This window comes from Dermacentor albipictus, chromosome 2 (genome assembly GCF_038994185.2).
Source record: "Dermacentor albipictus isolate Rhodes 1998 colony chromosome 2, USDA_Dalb.pri_finalv2, whole genome shotgun sequence".
In the NCBI taxonomy this organism is placed as follows: Eukaryota; Metazoa; Arthropoda; class Arachnida; order Ixodida; family Ixodidae; genus Dermacentor; species Dermacentor albipictus.
The window spans coordinates 209,422,544-209,435,246 of record NC_091822.1 but is presented as its reverse complement, the minus strand read 5'-3'; the positions used below and the strand labels follow the sequence as shown (position 1 = coordinate 209,435,246).

The 12,703-nt window shown below is 47.4% G+C and overlaps 1 protein-coding gene across 3 annotated transcripts in view; it reads left to right on the top strand.

Annotated features, from left to right (window-relative positions):
• Nucleotides 1-3,169: 3,169 nt before the first annotated feature.
• Nucleotides 3,170-12,703, top strand: part of LOC139056424 (uncharacterized) — a 235,152-nt gene continuing 225,618 nt past the window's right edge. Inside the window, exon 1 of one of the 3 annotated variants that reach the window (XM_070534657.1) lies at nucleotides 3,170-3,216. The gene's annotated coding sequence lies outside the window, so the exon portion shown is untranslated. The remainder of the gene's footprint in view (nucleotides 3,217-12,703) is intronic. The other 2 variants (XM_070534654.1, XM_070534656.1) reach the window with 2 other exon arrangements.

The following is a 12,703-nucleotide window of genomic DNA, read 5'->3' as shown; positions in this document are numbered from 1 at the left end:
TTCTGGATCTCCTTTCTGGCTCGCCTGCATCTCCCATCTCCTGCTCCCTGCGTCGCCCGGCTGCCCACTTTGCTGTCCGGGATAACCTCTTGTACCGACGCAACTACCAGTCCGATGGTCGCAAGTGGCTCCTGGTTATCCCTAAGACTTTGCGTTCCGACATGTGCGCGTCTTTCCATACTGACCCGCAATGTGCACACGCAGGCATTTTGAAGACGTATGACCGCCTGCGGCAACGTTACTACTGGCGAGGAATGTTTCCTTTTGTCCAAAAGTTTCTCCGCTCATGCCCGCAATGCCAACGCCGCAAATCTCCGCCTCATCCGGCCCACGGTTTATTACAGCCGCTTCCGTGCCCTGCTCGTGCCTTCGACCACGTGGGAATTTTCATTTCATTTCATTTTCATTTTATTTCCTTAAAGGCCCCATTGAAGGGGTATTACATAAGGGGTGGGTACATACATACATACATAAAGAAATTGAAGGCCATATTTTTATTACAGGGTAAGATAATTTGTTACGGTGTTTAAAAATGTGCTAGGACAGGTTATGACTGTGATTTCGTTGGAAAGGCCGTTCCAGTCTGTTGCTGCACGAAAAAATAATGAGGACGAAAAAGTGACAGTGCGTGTACGTGGGCGCGCGACTTGTTGCGGGTGACCGGTGCGACTGGATATGCGTGCCGGGGGGAGAATGTATGGTGCTTTGCCAAGTGAGCTGTAAAAGAACTTGTGAAAAAGACAAAGACTAGCAATGCGGCGGCGAGGTGCACGCAATGATAAGCCAGATTCTGTTTTTAGTGCCGATATACTGATGTTGTAGGAGTAATTGGAATGAATAAATCTTGCAGCTCGATTTTGAAGCGATTCATGTTGATTGATGAGATATACTTGATGAGGGTTCCAAATGGGGGATGCATATTCTAATTTCGTCCTGACGAGAGACTGATAGGCTAGTAATTTTACATGTTGGGGGGCGTGGCGCAAGTGACGTTTTAAAAACCCGAGTGTTTTGTTAGCAGATGAAATGATGTTCATAATGTGCGTTTCCCAGGTTTAGTCGTGCAAAAGGATAGACAGTTGGGCGAGTTGGTACGGTAACATGATTTTGGCTTCTAGCGCGAAGTGAAACACGGACACAGAAAGGAGCAGACAGGACGAGCGCTATTTACTCTAAACTAAATTTTTATTGAAACGAGGAACATATATATAGGTGATTGCAAAAACCGTAGAATCAGAACATGACAATGTAAAAGCATCAGTTAAACATGTCAGTGGGTATGGAAGTCAAAGAACAAAAATTATTTCAGATTAGTACACGTATTGCGAAGGTACTGGAATTCGCAATCTAACAGAGACAACGAAGCATGACTGACGCAAGTGTCTCCTAATCTTTTTATGTGGAAAGCCTCGATAATTTCCCTCGTGGTTTGGCATCTGTGTCTAGAAAGAATTTTTGTGTCTTTAAAGAAAGGTTTGCATCCACAATCGAAACAATCTGCGGCTAAATGTGATGCGTTAGGGTTGTTTAGTGAATGTTTGTGTTCTTTTAGTCTAATGTTAATGCATCTACCACTCTGTCCAATGTAAGCTTTCCCACATTCGAGTGGAATCTGATAAACTATGCCCGTGTTGCAAGGCACTAAAGGGGACACATGTTTAACTCCATGTTTAACTTTAGCGCTCGTCCTGTCTGCTCCTTTCTGTGTCCGTGTTTCACTTCGCGCTAGAAGCCAAAACCAGGTTTAGTCACTACAAAGGGTTACTCCCCCCCCCCCCCCTGCCTGTCAAGCACACGAACCCTTACGTCCCTTGTACGCAGTGGGCAGTTTATTTCATTCCTCTGACAAGGTATATATCGGGCAGATAGACCTTGTAACGCGAGGCTTACAGAGCACAACAACCACTGCACAGCTGAGGACTTGGGAAACTTGGCCTTTTTTTGCAGAGGCTGCTCGCCCACACTTACAAAAACAGAGGTTGTGCGCAGGGAACGCAACAAACACACTGGAAATTTTATAAGCAATGGAAATGAACAAGTGGAAGGGCATCTGTTTCAGCTGCTCCTAGGTACCGTTTTCAGAAAAACCTGCAATCCCATCTTAGCGCATATGGCGATGGTCATATTCACTTGCTTGTTACTTTTCGTCGTCATGCGCTCTCCAAAGCGCCAAATAAGAAACCACATCTTTCAGCAATCAAGCGGAAAAAAGAATCTGCGCGTGTGGATGTCCTCCTTATTTACGTTTATGTTCTTTCCATGTGCGCTGGTTTATGGAAATCATGGATTACCAAGTAGGCCGTCAGTGCCTATGAAACAATTTCGCGCAATATGTATAGTTATCTGTCATTTTTATCCGCTTTAGATGCTATAACAGATAAGTTTGCACCACTTATCTGTTTTACGCGCAGAGTTACGGATTTGTAAGCTTTCTGGTTGTATTTTTTTTTTTGGAACATACCTGTATCCAGCAATTTTCGCAAATATTTGAGGTCCAAAATCGAAAGTGTACTTCCTATACTATAGCGTCGCTAGATATCCCAAATGCGACACATTTCATTGAAATTGGTCAGCGGTCATGAAAGCATTTACACGCCCTTGAATAAGGAAATGGCTCCGTCTTAGGATCCTCATTCGCCTTCGTTTTGGCCACGCCTGCATCGTATTTGAGCCCGAACATGAGTACTTCTCACTCAGAAATAAATTTACAGTCGCAGCTGAGCGTTCGGGTTTGCGCGACTTATTGTTCGTCCACGTGGCAACAACTGCGATGCATTTTAAACAATAGTGGCTCGGGAAACGGCCCACCTCCTCAGCTGTACTTCTCGTCGGCATAATATGCCGCCCAGTGTACATCAAGAATTGCACACGAAAAACGCAGCAAGCCATTCTTTGGCTACGATTCACGAAGCGACGTCTTAATGAGTAACCCTAGTGCTCGCGTAATTGCCGAATCGAAGCCGTTCTTTTCGTGCTTTTAGTATTGCTTGCTCTGCGAAGAAGAGGAGTAGCCTGCGCCAATCCTACATATCGAAGAAATGCCGGCAAGTTTCTTGCCAGGAATCCAGACTGGCAGCAGCAACGCACTTGCGCGTAGCAGCGGCGGTGCGCGCCACGCGGATCACGGGCGTGCCGCGGCCACCAGGGGGCGGGCCGTCACGTCGCCGCCGCCGCGCGGGCCGCGTCTCCGCGAGTGCGCGCAGCAGCTTCCGACGGGTAAGTCGCCTTTCCCGCTTGCTCGTTCCCCCGATGCACGCGTTGTCACCATTCCCGTATGCTTTCCGACGCTAGAGGCAGCGTTTGGCACCGCGGCTGGTACGCATGCGTTGAGCTGTACGCGTAGATGCGCCTTCGTCGCTTCAGATCTCGTTGCGGATTTGTTTACACTGTGCTTTAATCTGCCTTTATTGCCCTTAGGTTCGAAGCAGTCGTATACAACTCAAAACGCAAAGGGTGATACCACTATACGAAAGCGCATAGATAACATCTTTAACCAGTCTATTTCCTCTCGTGAGGTTACGTCTGATTGGCTTAAAGCTAAATAAAGTATTTACGAGATCTGCACAAAGCAAGTCATTGTTCCAAATGAATACGCTGCAGTCGACGGGGAATATGAATATCTAAGAGCAATTAGAAGACGAGCAGAATGGGCTTACCGCCGCAGTGGAAAGCTGGATGACTACAAGATGGCACAGAAAGTTCGGTCAACTTCACGCAGACGCTTACAAAAATTAGGTACGAGAATACTGCGCGTCGTGGTTTACTCCAGTTCCCAGAATATGGTCAGTTCTTTTACTGGTCCAGTCACCCAGAGCCATCCCTTCCGAGCCCTTGCCGTAGCTCGAAGCACTCCGGTAACATCTGTTGCTGACGAATTCTGCCAACTTATATCCAGACCAGGAATTCCGTTCACCTGCCTACAATTTACAAGTTCGATAACACTAGCAGAACAGAAAGTTCGTGCGTGCTTTATGTCACAACATCCTCAACTTGACTGTGAGTTTAGTCTAAATGAATTGAAATGTGCTCTTTCGTCATGCCGTACAAAGACAACCGCAGGCCCAGATGGTGTCACGTATACGATGTTAAAGAACCTAGGTCCTGTAGGAAGAATGGCTCTTTTGGAGATATTTAATGACATCTGGATAAGAGAGACTCTGCCAGATTCATGGAAATTAGCCCGGGTAATTCCAGTACTAAAACCACGAAAGACTCCCCTTTGTCTTCACTCCTACCGACCCGTCAGCCTCACAAGCTGTTTTTCCAAACTAATGGAGAAGATGATAGACTGTCGACTGCAGTGGTGGTGTGAACACACAAATATGTTTTCCAATTACATGACCGGTTTTCGACAAAATCGGTGTACAATGGATTCAGTATTAGACATTGCCACATGCGTCGAACATGAACGAAGTTGCGGAAATGTGACAGTAGCAGTATTTTTAGACATTCAAAGAGCATTCGACACTGTAAGTCACATACACGTCCTTGCTGGTATGTTAGAGCTTGGCCTACACGGTCGAGCACTACGATGGGCATCAAATTTCTTGAAATACAGAAAAATATTTATGGAAACAATCGAAGGCGCGAGTAATTATCACAGCATCACACAGGGCGTTCCGCAGGGCAGTGTTCTCAGTCCGTTTTTATTCAACTGCGTCATGGCAGCCTTGCCACTAAAGCTCCCGTCTGGTCTACAGTATTCGCTGTACGCAGATGACATCTGAATATGGGCCTCTGGATCTCATATACGAGACATTCAAACAACGCTGCAAGAGGGACTTGATAGTATCGACACCTTTTTAAAAGAAAGAGGCATGAGTCTTTCATACGCAAAGACAGCCATACTTCCTTTTACTAGACGACAGCTGAATAATTTCCAACTTACGCTTAATGGGCAAACTTTGATGTTTGTGAAAGAGCATAAATTTCTTGGAATTATTCTCGACCGCCAGCTAACATGGGTTTCACACATCCGCGCAATTGAAAAGCAGACGAATGCAGTAATAAACGTACTTCGGCGACTCGCAGGTACAACGTGGGGGGATCAGTCTCTTCGCTACTACAAGTTCATAACGCACTCATAAAACAAAAAATTGCTTACTCGGCTCCTATTCTCCATGGTTTATCGCAAACTTCTGAGGAACGTCTTCAATGTTTACTGGCAAGAGGGCTGCGAGTGTGTCTTGGGGTTCCGCAGGCTACCTCGAGTTCTTTAGTAATTACTGAAGCTCGTCACCCACCATTTCCAGTCATACGAACGGTTGAAACATGCCGACATATTTATCGCATCTTAACCCAACACGAGAATCATCCATTAAACCTCGCGCTTACCGAAAGAAACAAAAGCAAAATTCACGATGTTGTTCGAGAACATAAAGCATTATTACCAAAATTTGAAATATGCAAAGTGGATGTTTGTTACCCTCCCTGGATGTTAACATGTCCTAAAATAAAATCATCGGTTGACGGGATTATATCTAAGAGAGACATGTTCATAGTAGCCGCCCAAGAACTGGCACTCTTCCAGATTTACTCCTTATATCCCCAGTACATACACGTTTATACAGATGGTTCGTGTCATAAAAATTCCTCGACTTCAGCATTCGTCATTCCACACTTAGTGTTAGAGCAAACATTTAAATTATCCCGAGAGACATCTTCCACCGTGGCAGAACTGTTTGCAATCCTGTGTGCTTTGCGGTTCATAGCATCAAAAGAACATTCGCAAAAATGGGTTATCTTTAGCGATTCGCAAGCCGCTCTCACATTACTACAGAGCAATAAGAAAAATTCTTTGAACACTTTGCTATTGTATGAGACACTCAAACAACTTACAAAAGCAAGCGCAATGAACCACGTAATTGCATTCCAGTGGATACCTGGGCACTGCAATATTCCTGGAAATACTGCAGCGGACGCAGCTGCGAATCGGGCGCACAATAACGTGGAGACAACCAATCTTCCTCTATTGCGTAGTGAAGTCCGTATGCTCCTGAGACAGATTTCTTGTCGCCTCTCCAAAACTACCTGGTTTGACCAGCAAACTAAAAGCTCTGAGTTATACTTTATAGACCCATGTATAAACTTAACAATGCCGGAAAATCTAAGAGACAACAGAAAATTTAAACTTCGGTACACCGCCTGCGTCTTGGTACTGCATTCACTAAACACTTCCTGTACAGGATAAAACGCGTCTCTGGTCCCCAGTATTCTTGTGGCCATGCAGACGAAGATGTGCATCATCTTCTCCTCGAGTGCACTAAATACAATCCACAAAGAAGGGTACTGCAAGCAAATTTGTTGATATTAGACAGAAGACCTCTCACTCTAAAAAAAAAAAAAATACTTGGCCCATGGCCAACTGCGGGCCTTCAAAAAAGAGCACTTGTTGCTCTGAAAAAGTTTTTAGAGGAGACCAACATTTTGGGAAAATATTAGGTATCAGATGATCCGAATGCACTAAATGAGTAACATAAACGTTGTTCGTGATTCATAATTGGTTTATGTGGCGATCGCAACTTTTATGCAATATGTATAATTCTGTTCTGTACTTGCAGTGCATTACATGTGTTGTGTGTTATGACTGTTCTAAATATCTGACTTTATATATGCGTACGTGGACTGGACTAATGCACAGAACTTTGCGACTCATGTACTGTTGGAGTGTATATTTTTTATTCATCCAGTGTTCTACTGAGTGCCATATTTCGTGTCGCTATTCTCCCTTTTTACGCAAATTTGTTTCCTTTGCCAAGTGACAAGGAGTAGCCGGTGCCACCATAAAGGCGCCAACCTCTCCTAATATTCATCTCAATAAAAAAAAAGTATTTCCTGTGCATAAAAAAAGCAGATCGCTTACTTGCTTCGAACTACAGGCCTGTATCCATTACTGGCTCCTGCTAAAAATTCCTTGAACGCGTAGTCGGTAATCATATCAAAAGACTGTTTTATCACGCGGGGCAGCACTGTCGTGCCATCAACATGGCTTTCGTAAAAAAAAATTATGGGGTTTTATGTGCCAAAAGCACTTTCTGATTATGAGGCACGTCGTAGTGAAGGACTCCGGAAATTTCGACCACCTGGGGTTCTTTAGCGTGCACCTAAATCTAAGTACACGGATGTTTTCGCATTTCGCCCCCATCAAAATGCGGCCGCCGTGGCCGGGATTCGATCCCGCGAGGTTTTCGTAAGCCGTCTCCAAAGTCACACAGCCTGTCACTGCTGTGCATGAGTTTTGGCGGGTTTTGTATGTGGCGGGACAAGTAGAGGTCCTATATTTGGACTTCTGTAAGGCATTCGACTAAGTGCTCAATGGAAACTTATTGTATAACTTCCAGCGAATAGGGCTACCCAGGTTCATTGTTCAGCGGATAAGTGCTTACCTTTGTAACCGAGAACACATTGTTGCTATAAAGTTGAAGGAACGGCCCACGTATGGGGAGTGCTTAACGCCTTCTTCATCTCTGCCGGTGATTGACCCGGTGTTACACTATCTTCGGGATGGGCCCACATATGGGGAGTGCTTAACGCCTGTTTCACCTCCGCCAGAGGTCGGTCCCGCGTTTCACAATCTCCGGGATCGGCCCACGTATGACGAGTACTTAACGCCTGCTTCACCTCCGCCGGGGATCGGCCCGGCGTTGCACTACCCTCGGGATCGGGCCACGTATGGGCAATGCTTAACGCCGGCTGCACCTCCGCCGGCGGTCGGCCCAGCGTTGCACTACCCTCGGGATCGGGCCACGTATGGGCAATGCTTAACGCCGGCTGCACCTCCGCCGGCGGTCGGCCCAGCGTTGCACTACCCTCGGGATCGGGCCACGTATGGGCAATGCTTAACGCCGGCTGCACCTCCGCCGGCGGTCGGCCCAGCGTTGCACTACCCTCGGGATCGGGCCACGTATGGGCAATGCTTAACGCCGGCTGCACCTCCGCCGGGGGTCGGCCCAGCGTTGCACTACCTTCGGGATCGGCCCACGTATGACGAGTGCTTAACGCCTGCTTCACCTCCGCCGGGGGTCGGCCCGGCGTTGCACTACCCTCGGGATCGGGCCCCGTATGGGCAATGCTTAACGCCGGCTGCACCTCCGCCGGGGGTCGGCCCAGCGTTGCACTTATTTCGGGATCGGGCCGCGTATGGGAAGTACTTAAAGCCTGCTTCACCTCCGCCAGTGGTCGACCCCGCGTTTAACTATCTCCGGGATTGGCCCACCAGTGGCGTAGCCAGAAATTTCGTTCGGGGGGGGGGGGGGGGGGGGGGCTCAAGTTGCAGCTCGGCTTCCTCCTTATGAGGAAGCATTAGCTCGAGTGCTCCTATCTAAATACATATAAAAGGAAAATTCGTTTTTCTCGACAACCTGAGCACCAAATTCGACGAGGTTTGTTGCATTTAAAAGAAAAACTTAACCTTTAGTGTCTCTTGGTTTCGAATTTCTGAGTTAGGTCGGCAATTTGTTATTAAAATTGGCAAGAATTGAAAATTTTCAAAAAATGAAACTATCAAGTTTACAACTCTCTAACTCAGCAACAAAAAAGGGTAATTCAATTCTGTAAATTGCATCTGATAGTACTTCTAAAGCGAACAAAATTAATATGTTACACATGAATATTAAAAAATTTAATAATATGGCAATACAGCTTTTGCAGAACTCTTGTACCCAACGTAACAAATTCATGTAACATGCAAAATGACATATGGAATTTGTCCGCTTTGAATGATCTCGTGGATGCCGTTTACAGAACCGCGATATCTGTTCTTGATGCAGAGCTGTTAGTTTGTAAACATCGTGCTTCTATTTTTTTTTGAACTTTCGATTTTTTCAACATATTTTAAAGAAGATTCTGGCGCTAAATCGAAATTCCGCTTCCAAGAGACACTAGAATTTAACTTTCTCAAATGCAACAAATTTAATTAAAAGCGATCCAGGGGTTATCTCAGAAAAGCGTTTCTGCGTTTTTCATTTATTTGAATAGGCCGCGTCGGAGCTGGGCCCGAGCTAAAGCCTCCTCTTAAAGAATTTGTCAAGGGATCAAATACATGAATAACTGCGCTGCCATTGCCAAAGGTGCTTGCTGCAAGCGAATTCTTGAACGCTACGCAATGTAAAAAAAAGTAAAATATTTGTTTTTTCATAAAAGAATGTAGTCGTATATGCCAAAAATTGTGCCGAAGATAACTTATATCAATGCTTTCATGTTTTTTGTCTATTTAGTAAGTAAAGAAAATATCACACGAACTTTAGAACTATATTAGTTAGAAACCAGCAAAGGAGCGCATGTAGCTGATATGAAATATGTAAAGGCCATGAAATGAACAAGTTGAGGACAAATATGTTAATGAAACTGTCGTTCAAGAACAGCGTGTTTACATTCTTGTACATATGCAACGACCAGTGAAAAATATCAATGACGTTGTCATTTTTCGAATGTATTACGTAGGATTAGCTGTCACCGGTCGAGTATCGTGAGTAATTGCACCGAAATTATAGTCGCAACAGAGAGCACGTATAAAAAGCAGGAGTTTTGCAAAATAAACGAGGGCGAGTCAAATGAAAGTGAGCCAATGCGAATATATGACAAGCGGGGTACTTCATTTAAACGTAGTCTCCATGAGCATTTAGACAATTGTCCCATTGACTAACGAGTCTCGTGATTCCCGTCTCACAACATGTCTTGGGTTGCTGCTTCAAAACGTCTGCAACTGACTCTTTCACGTCATTGTCCGGCATGAATCTGGTTCCCTTCAGCTGTTTTTTCGGTTGCCCCATAATGTAAAGGTCGCAAGACGACAGGTCTGAGCTGTATGGCGGATGCTGCAGCGTTTCCCACTTGAACTTTGCCAGTTTTGTATTAACCCTATCAGCGACGTGGGGACGGCCATTGTCGAGGAGCAAGATGACCTCCTTCGTCAATTTTCCACGTCGTTTGTTCTTGATTACGACACGCAGCCGTTCCGGCGTTTCACAATGTCGGAAAGAATTGATAGCCTCTCAAGATTTAGTAAATTCTATCAGTAATGGTCCCTGACGATCGAAAAAAAAGTAAACAACACCTTCCCGGCGGAAATGACGGCCTTTGCTTTCTTTGGGCACGGTGAATTCTAATGTTTCCGCTGTAAGTTCTGCCATCGTGTTTCAGGCTCGTAGTAGTGGCACCATGATTCGTCCTCACTCACAATTGCAGCCAAGAAGTCGTCACCCTCATTGCGTTACGGGATCAGATGAGTCAAGGCAGCGCCCAACTGCTCCGCCTTCTGGTAGTGGTTCAAAATCTTGGGCATCCATTGCGCACACAAGAGCCGATAACCGCGATGTTCATTAATTATGTGACTTCCGGTACGTGGGCCTTGGCGCGAAATCCAGCCTGAGTTCGCAATGTTCGCGGTGAAATGTCTTTTCGAGCGTGAAAAGATATTCTAGACAAAATCCAGAATGATATTCAGCGCCGGGGGTTGCTTTGGTCGGCGGTGCATAGACAGCACGAAAAAATTTCGGGGGGGGGGGGCTGAAGCCCCATAAGCCCCCCCCCCCCGGCTACGCCCCTGTGGCCCACGCATGGCGAGTGCTTAACGCCTGCTTCACCTCCGCCGGGGGTCGGCCCGGCGCTGCACTACCTTCGGGATCGGGCCACGTATGGGGAATGCTTAACGCCGGCTGCACCTCCGCCGGGGGTCGGCCCAGCGTTGCACTTATTTCGGGATCGGGCCGCGTATGGGGAGTACTTAACGCCTGCTTCACCTACGCCAGGGGCCGGCCCCACGTTTCTCTATCTCCGGGCTCGGCCCACGTATGGCGAGTGCTTAACGCCTGCTTCGCTTCCGCCGGGGGTCGGCCCACCGTTGAACTACCTTCGGGATCAGGCCACGTATGGGCAATGCTTAGCGCCGGCTTCACCTCCGCCGGAGGTGGCCCGGCGCTGCACTACCTTCGGGACCGGGCCTCGTATGGGGAATGCTTAACGCCGGCTTCAACTCCGCCGGGGGTCGGCCCGGCGCTGCACTACCTTCGGGATCGGTCCTCGTATGGAGAATGCTTAGCGCCGGCTTCACTTCTGCCGGGGCTCGGCTCAGTGTTTCACTATCTCCGGGATCGGGCCACGTATTGGGAATGCTTAACGCTGGCTTCACTTCTGTCGGGAGTCGGCCCAGCGTTGCACTACCTTCGGGATCGGGCCACGTATGGAGAATGCTTAGCGCCTGCTTCGCTTCCGCCGGGGGTCGGCCCACCGTGGAACTACCTTTGGGATCGGGCCACGTATGGGGAATGCTTAACGCCGGCTTCACCACCGCCAGGGGTCTACCCCGCGTTTCACTATCTCCGGTATCGGCCGACGTATGGGGAATGCTTAACGCCTGTTTCACCTCCGCCGGTGGTCAACCCCGCATTTCACTATCTCCGGCATCGGCCCACGTATGGGAAGTGCTTAACGTCTGCTTCACCTCCGCCGGGGATCGGCCCGAGGTTGCATTATCTTTGGGTTCGGACCACGTATGGAAAAGTTCTGATGTCGGACTCCGAAAATACGTCAAGGGTGCGTTACAGGTTCCCCAGCGCACAGGGGGATGTGCCATTGAGCCATATGCGTATATACCGGCGGAGGGGGGCACTTGCCCCCCTCTGTCATAAGATTGCGGGGGCGGGCAAAGTGTGTAGTTTGCCCCTTCCCTCCACTTTTGAAAGCGGACGCTTTCGGCTGCACCATAGAGTTTCTCACTATAACACCTAGAGGGTAATCTGGCGCCACCGTCTATGCGAGTTTCTTAAGGGGGCACCGTGCCGTCATGGGAATGACGGTATATGTGTCTGCGAGGCTCGTGTTGGCTGGTGTTGTAAGAGGCTTCGTCTAAAACGTGGATATGGCCACGCAAATAACGCGTTCTCAAAGTAAAATATTCATAAAATGTTTCCATTCACGCATAATACATCTTTACTCACCCATGATGCATGACCAAGCGAAGAAAGCAAGAACAGACGACCAACTGTTGCAAAGCGAGCGCGAACCTTGTCGTCTGTCCTCCAACTTTAGCGGCCCGCTGATACTTTTTACGTAACATGTAGTCGTACACACAATAACAAGTTCCCATAGTTAAACAAAACATGTTTTCGCGTAATAATAAAGCTAAAGGAGCTTTTCACGTGCTGTTCTAGTAGAAAATGAATCATTGTGACAGACGGAACGTACTTGCCAAGCGCGTCTTCAAGGTGTCCTGTCTCTACGAGAACGATGCCAATCCGAATCCACAATATACCGGCATTCCCATGCATACCACAGCCCAGCAGCGCCAGATTTCCCTCTAGGTAATGTAGTGAGAAACTCTATGGGCTGCACGCTGAAAAGTCCAACAGAACTGCAGCTGAAGCTAAATTTTCTTTCTGAATAGTGTGAGCACACAAGTAATGCTTTTATTTACTGCGCATCCCCTGCTTGGAATGCGAGGATTGCCTTGTCGGTACCGGCCAAGGTTGACGACTGGGCGTGTTGGTATAGCATATTGGAGGTTGGAATGCGCAACAGATTGACGATACACACAGAAGAGACCTACGAGGTGACGTGGTGCTACCGGAACCAATCAAGGACGTTCTCTCGAAGGGACCAAAGTTTGCCGTTCAACCTAAGCTCTCACCGCCAGCTCTTCTGGGTATCGTCAAGCGCGTCTCCAAGTTGGCTCCGGAAAGTGAAACTGACCGCTGTTTGTCTGAAG